The sequence below is a fragment of the Nicotiana tabacum genome, chromosome 1 (assembly GCF_000715075.1).
Source record: "Nicotiana tabacum cultivar K326 chromosome 1, ASM71507v2, whole genome shotgun sequence".
Classification (NCBI taxonomy): Eukaryota; Viridiplantae; Streptophyta; class Magnoliopsida; order Solanales; family Solanaceae; genus Nicotiana; species Nicotiana tabacum.
The window spans coordinates 113,099,265-113,106,552 of record NC_134080.1 but is presented as its reverse complement, the minus strand read 5'-3'; the positions used below and the strand labels follow the sequence as shown (position 1 = coordinate 113,106,552).

At 37.1% G+C, this 7,288-nt stretch overlaps 1 long non-coding RNA gene across 1 annotated transcript; it reads right to left on the bottom strand.

Moving 5' to 3' along the window:
* Positions 1-3,283: 3,283 nt before the first annotated feature.
* LOC142180820 (uncharacterized) lies at positions 3,284-6,785 on the bottom strand. Its single transcript, XR_012709320.1, has 2 exons — positions 6,087-6,785; positions 3,284-3,585 (listed from the first exon to the last, which is right to left on the bottom strand). It is a non-coding gene; the product is annotated as an uncharacterized LOC142180820 (long non-coding RNA).
* Between the last annotated feature and the right edge of the window lie 503 nt (positions 6,786-7,288).

Below are 7,288 nucleotides of genomic sequence, written 5' to 3'. Positions count from 1 at the left end.
ATTTTTCCCTTTTTTCCCCTTTTTTTTTCTTTTTTCCCTTTTTTATCTCTATTTTTCTCTTCTTCTTTTTTTTGAATTTTTCTTTTGGAATGAACTTTCTAAAATAAACCTATGGGGACATGAACTCTTCCTTTTTTCTTTTCTTTTTTTCGTATGACTCTAACTTGATTCCAAAAGAGGGGAGGTCAAAGAAATCAGTACATGCTCAAAAGGGTATCGAATAGTATAAGTATTTGGGTTGCCGAAAAAGGGCCTCCCAATCCCTGAAAATGCCAAGTACAATGCATGCAACTTGAAATGAAAAAGGAAGAGCACACACAAAATTTCTTTTACAGCTTTGATATCGATATCACTGATATGCTTTCCACTTTTTTTAAGTGCTTTGTCAAGTACAGAACTCTCATTGGGTAATTTCTTCTTCACAATGGATACCCTCCATCATTTTAGAGCAAACTCCCTTGGCTTTATATTGTTACTTGAGGTGCACTTGAACTTAAAACTGCTCGCTTCAAATTGTTGGGATGCACTCTCTTGTAACAAATCATGTTATCCTCTCAACTTCCCAAACCATCTGCCCCATTTCATACAATTCGGGCTTTAAATGATCTCAAAATATCCAATCTTTACTTATTTCCCTCAAATGTCTCTATCATCTTCAAAGTTGTTTCATTGCTTCATGATTAAACTAACTTTTAAGACCAGGCCTAGAATTATGCATGTATCATGTCACTAGAGCCAGCATAAAAGAACTATAAAAGGAGAAGAGAACTAAACAAAAAAAATGACTAGAAATAACAAAAAACAGAAAATTGCATTAGACAGACGGTGAAAGGGTTTGAACAACAAGACAAACAAAATAAATTGGGGTACAACCCTAGAACAAACCTAGATGACACTAAATGAGTTACTATGACTCAATGAACTAGGAAAAGTAAAAGGATAGAAGGGTTTGAGTCACAAGACAATATCCGGACTACAACCCTGAAATAACCCGGACAACAAAAATGACAGCAAAGGGAACCACCAAGACTCATCCCTGGCTAGCCAAGAAAAGAGCATCTTTTCAATCACCAAGTTCGGCATCTTAGCCACTGAGTTCCACATCAATATTACCAACATCATTACCAATTTTAATCACATTGATCTCAGCAAATAGCTTTTGAGTCTCTTTTACCAACTTGTTCTTAAGATCAACCTTTGGAGCTAAGACTGATAGCGCTGAAAACTTTGCGGCAAGTGGCCCTCTGAGGATCTCAGAAGAATTCTCATATTCCTTTTCAACACAAATCATACCCACCATATGCGTTTCATTATGAACAGGCGATGGACTTTGGCTAGTGTCTACTACATCTGGATTTTGCAAGATAATGTCAACTACATTAATAAGCTTCCGAACTGCTCTTTTTAGATGCCAACACTTTTCTGTGCTATGACCCGGGGCATTAGAGCAATATGCGCACCTTTGAGAATAATCAAAATTCTTTGGAAGAGGGTTTGAAATTTTTATCTGAATCGGCTTCAACATGTCCAATTGCCTCAACTTTTGGAACAAACTGGCATATGATTCTCCAATAGGAGTGAAAGTCTTTTCTTTTTCCTGCTGTCTTTTCATTTTGTACTCCGGCCTCGGTTGGAACCTCCTATGGGTAGGTGGTTGACATGCTTGAGGAGGCGGATACGATATTTGTGGAGGTGGTGCAAGCCATTGTGGGTCTCGTGGGTGTGGAGCATATGGCGGTGCATTGTGGATAGAGTACTAGGAAAGTGAGGCATGACCTTGGTGATTATGTGGAGGAAAGTAGCACTGGGAAGGATTATCTGGAGTACGAGGATATTCATGGGATTGGTATTGAGGCTGAAAGCATTTAGCAGGAATGCCCACTGGATCCTGTCATTGGCGGGACTCAACAGCATCCTTTCTATCAATTGGAGAACTGACCCGAGCAACTTGTTCGTTCCATCTTAACCAAAATTCCCTAAAACTTTCCTTGGGTTTCTTTTCCATCTGAGATAGGGAGGAGCGGTCTGGGACAATGTCTATATTGTAAGGAAAGTGTTGCACAAAATCTTGAGCCATACTATCCCATGTATGCCACTTACCGACATCTTGACGATTATACCATTCCAAAGCTTCCTCAGTCAGGCTCTCACTGAAATACACCATCAGCAACTCATCTTTCCGGCCAACACTTCCCATTTTACTGCAATAACCCCTTAGATGGGCTACTGGATTTCAACGCCCATCATACAAATTAAACTTTGGCATCTTAAACCCTTTTAACTTTCTGGATATCTCATCTTGATCCACTGTCTTAGCAGGCTTTGCAGTCTCACCAGGAGGCTCAAAATGAGGAGCGTAAGAGTATGGACCCGAGACCTTGAAAATTGGTTCTGGAGCATAGTGTTGGGAATTGGGGATTTTGAACACAGTCTTGCTAGAGGATCGAGGAAAGGTAGCAGGTGCAGGGGCTACAAAAGCATGAGTGACCAAAGGAGCGGGATATGAAGTGGTTTTGGCAGGTGGAGTATGAAAAGGTTGCAGGTAGACGTCATCAACAGTAGGAAGCTGGATTTGTGACAGTGGAGGAATGGTGACAAGGCTTTCAGTGTAGTTAGTGGGAACTGATGGTGGAGGACACCCACTAATCCAGGCTTGGTATATTTCGGTCATCTGTCCTTTCAACCTTAAGACCTTTTTTTCAACTCAGACTCTGATTCAACAATTCCCTTAGACGGATCAATGACCCTTGTGTCCAAGTTTTTGCTAGCCATGGCTACCTTGCTCTTTGACCTTGGGTTGTATGGATAAGTTACTTAAGAACCACAAACCAACCACCCTTCTACTCAATGAAGATAACAAAAGGAACAAAATGGGGACATCCTGTTAGTATTAGAGCATTTAACAACTAAAAATATTATATTGTGTGTAATGCACTTAGCAGCAATTAACGGTTCTAAAATGACTTTTACGGTTACAAGGTCATTTGGCATCATCCCAATTTTGTTCATTTCAATCTTCTCTTTTCTAGCACTTCTTGGCTTGCTCATTTTCTTTCATTTTTTGTTTTTTTTCTAATTATTACTCTTTTCTTTCCTCTCATTTCTCACATCTCATAATTTCACCTCTCTTTTTTTCTTTTCTCTTTTTGTTTTTTTTGTTTCCTTATTTTTCTTTTTTTTCTTTTAATAAAAAAATAATAATTCGATCGAACCATATGTAGGTTTCCTACGTATTATGACGCCGCATTAATCAGATCTTTGTGTAGTTCGGAAAATGTAACTAAAAAATAAAAATCTTTTTGAATTATTCAATTACAACATTTTTCGATTTTCAAATATAAAACGGGAAATACAATAACGGAAGACTTGACAAACCCAATTATACTACGACAAACTCTGACACCAACTAAAAGAATCAGTACTGCTAAACATGACTATAAAGTACAAGACAACATAAAAAAAATCCAACTCAAAACATAAAAAGTCTCCTTTAGCCAGCTCCTGAGCAGCAATCCTGACTGGATGGTCCTGGGGTGTCTGTCATGCTCAAACTCCGGTAAGTAGATCCACACCTATATGAAAAAACTAAAACCAAATAGGGTTAAAGATTTAGAATACTATGTGAGACAATAAAACTTTCTATCGGGCACATGCATGACATGATTGAAGCTATTTTTACAAAATGGCCTATGTGGCCAAAAGTTGCTATTAGTGCAAACTTGACAGAGGTGACCTCAAAGACATGAAAAATCACTTAACCGAAATGACCCATTTTGTAAGAATGGTCTATGTGGCCAGAAAACGGCTAAGCATTGCAAATTTAACAGAATGGAACCCTAAATAGAGAGGACACCTTGTTGTGGACTTAGGACTCTAAGACATGGGTTAATTGAACAACTTTTGCAAAAATAACTCTATTTTGCAAAACGGTCTATGTGGCCAAAAAGCGGCTAGACATGCAAATTCGACAAGGACAAACCTTAAAGTAAAGAGATACCTAATTGTGGATTGAAGACTCTCCAGACACAATTAAACAAACTACTTTGCGAAAAAAACCATATTTTGCAAAATGATCGATGTGGCCAAAAGTAGCTAGACATGCAAGATTTGGCTATGACCCCATGAAGCCAAGAACCTAAGACTTACTAAGAAGACCAAACTCAATATGAGTTGCCTATGTATCACGTCTTGGAAGACGAGAATTAGGTATGCGTAGTTCGGGTAGATTGGATATGGCGAGAATTGAAAAAACAACTAATTTAGAGAAAAAAATATTTCTTTTGTCCTTTTTTGAAAAATGATGAAACATGTAAACTCTTTTTGAATTTTCTTTTCCCTTTTTTTTTTGAAAAATGATGGGAAAGTGCAAAATCTGTATGGATTTTTCAATATTTTTTTTGGTCTTTTTCTTAAAAGAAATGTGAAAGAAAAACATAACTGGGCCCTGTCTGCTTTATTTTCACACTTCACCCTCTTTTTTTTCTTTTTTTTTTCATTTACCCTCAACTATCATTGGTCCACCAAATGACCCTTTTACCCTTGAGGACATGCAACATATAACACATAGGATGAATCAAGATGGTCTGTTATTTTGGGTACATATGTCCTAGACAGACCCAACCCCTGTGTTGAGTCCCCAAAGTCGAATGCACGTGATGCAAACAAACGTTCTACTAGTGATCCGTCATGAGGTTATGTTATTCTAAGTTTAAACTCAGGGTTGTGTTCTTGATCTGGCTTACCCGAGCGGGCAACTCGAGCTGAAGAGGGGGCAACGTACCGGGAGCACTAAAGTCTACCCGGCCTTGTTGCTGGCCCAGCTTCGTTCAATTTGGTATAACTTCTACAGAAAAAGTGGGTCACGCGAACGTGTGCAACATTTTCAGAAGACTCAGAAGGGTGGCGTAAGAAGTCAGTTATATACAATTCAAATAATATCAAAATGGTAGATAGACAGAAATTAGCACAAAGGTTCACAAAATACAGTAATATTAATAATAAATAAAATCAAGTACAATCACAAAAACAAGCTCGAATTCTTGAACCCTGAACCAGGGATTTTGGGTTCTTCTCCCCAGCAGAGTCGTCAGAGCTGTCACACCTCCTTTTTACTATCTCGGAAGGGAGTATAAGAGAGTTTTTTTTCAATTTAAATGACAATCAAAATGGGATTATTTAAATTAAATTTAGAGTCGCCACTTGGGATAATTTATGGTGTCCCAAGTCACCAGTTTAAAATCCCGAATCGAGGAAATTGACTCCTATTTATGGTCTGTGAACACAGCAATCCGGGTAAGGAATTCTGTTAACTTGGGAGAAGGTGTTAGGCATTTCCAGGTTCCGTGATATTAGCACGGTCGCTTTGATCATACTTGGATTAATAAAATTGTCTAATTACTTATTTTAGAACCTATGTGCATTTAATTAAGAAATTATCTTGAAACGGGTCACGCGTACGCGTACCCATTTGTTTGGCACGTCAAAAATCATGTCACGCGTACGTTTCCACTATTAATAGCGCTTTATTAATTATTAAGAGAGTTTGGCCGAAGTTGCGCCGACGCATACCTCGATTTATTTTTAGAATCATAATTATGTCACGCGAACGTGTACACAATCACGATGATTTTTTTAGAATTGGCAATACTACATTAACTGTGAATGTCTTTTATCGTTGTCAGTAAATAACAACTAGGATTCCATCTTTCTCCGTATTACCAAAAGATACAAACTTTATTGCTACAAACCAACCTAAAATCAAGAATATTAGATGCATTTTGTAATATTATGCCATTAAATCCATCCTACTCCTAATAAAATTATTTAAAAACAAAATGATAAACCCAAAAATGACATTGAAGAAGAATAATAGTAAAGGGATAGGAAAAAATAATAGAAAACGAACAGAAATCTGAAATAGAGATTAAAATTATTAAGTAGCCATTAGAATATAGAGTTAATGAAGATTGAACTCATAACTAGAACAACGCAGATCTTCCACAATACTTCATTTAACAACATTATAAACCAAAAAACGCTGCAAAGTCATCATATATCTAAAGAAGAAGATCCCAGGAACATTGTACCTAGAAGGAGCAGAACATACTTCCACAATAACATCGTGCTAGACCCGCGAATCTGCCCGAAATCTTAGACTAATGCAGCTTCAACGAACTCGGAATTCGCCAGAGGAACTCAAATCTCGTCGACAAACTCGAACTCAGCTCAACCTCAATCGAACTCAAAGATTGAAACGAAGAACTCAGAATCGCAAAGAGGAAACACGAGACGTTTTCGTTTTGCTTAAGCTCAATCCAATTAACTTTTAAAATAGAGACTATTTACATGTATATGTTCTGAAAATTCAGAGAAAACAAATAAAAACTTTCAGGTCCTAGCCTTCCTTTTTGATTTTTGATTGTTTTGATTATTGTCTGTTTTGTCGGTTTTTGATTTTTCGTCTGTTTTGATTTTTGTTGTGAACGGGAAGAAGCATAAGCAGCGATGGGTGAAGGGAGGTGTGATGTCCGGCGTAAGGGGTGGCCTGTTGCTGGTCTTAGGGGTGAGGGGTTTTGGGTTGTGAAGATGGAAGAAGAGAGCAGGGGTCGTTTGGGTTGCTGAAGCTCAGAAAAATCGCTGAAGCTTGTGAGGTTTTGGTCTAAGTCTGGAGAAGACAAAGGTCGGGGGGGTTTGTCCTTCAGCGGCGGATTTCTTCAGAGTCTATTAGGCATCTCGGTCTGTGTGTCTATTTTTTTGTGTCTATTTTTCAGCTTATTTAGTCTTAGTTCTAGGGTTCCTTTTATGCTTAGGAATTTTTAGGGTTCAAAAAGAAAGATCTCATGGGTCTAATGAGTTTTTGGGCTTTAACATTGAAATTGGGTTGAGTCCATATTTTATTGGGTCTTAAATTTGGGCTAAGAAGATTAAAATATGAAAATATAAAACTTACTCTTAATTAATTAGAACACACTACTAAAATAAAGCTAGATATTAAAAGTAAAACTATGTTTTTGTATTTTCAAGATTATAAAAAGATAAAATAAGGTACTATTTTTGTATTTTTTAATTTTATGAAAGGTACATAAAATAAAAATATTTTTTTTAATTTTCATTTCTGTGACGAAATAAAGTAAAAGAGTCAAAATTAGTTGAAATAACTATATTAAACCTAAACTAAGTATTTAAATGCTAAAATATGCAAAATCTTGGGGAAGGTAAAAAATCACATGTCTACACCTGTTATAGACGTCGACCCAAGTTACCGCTGGGTATTCTATCAAATTTTACT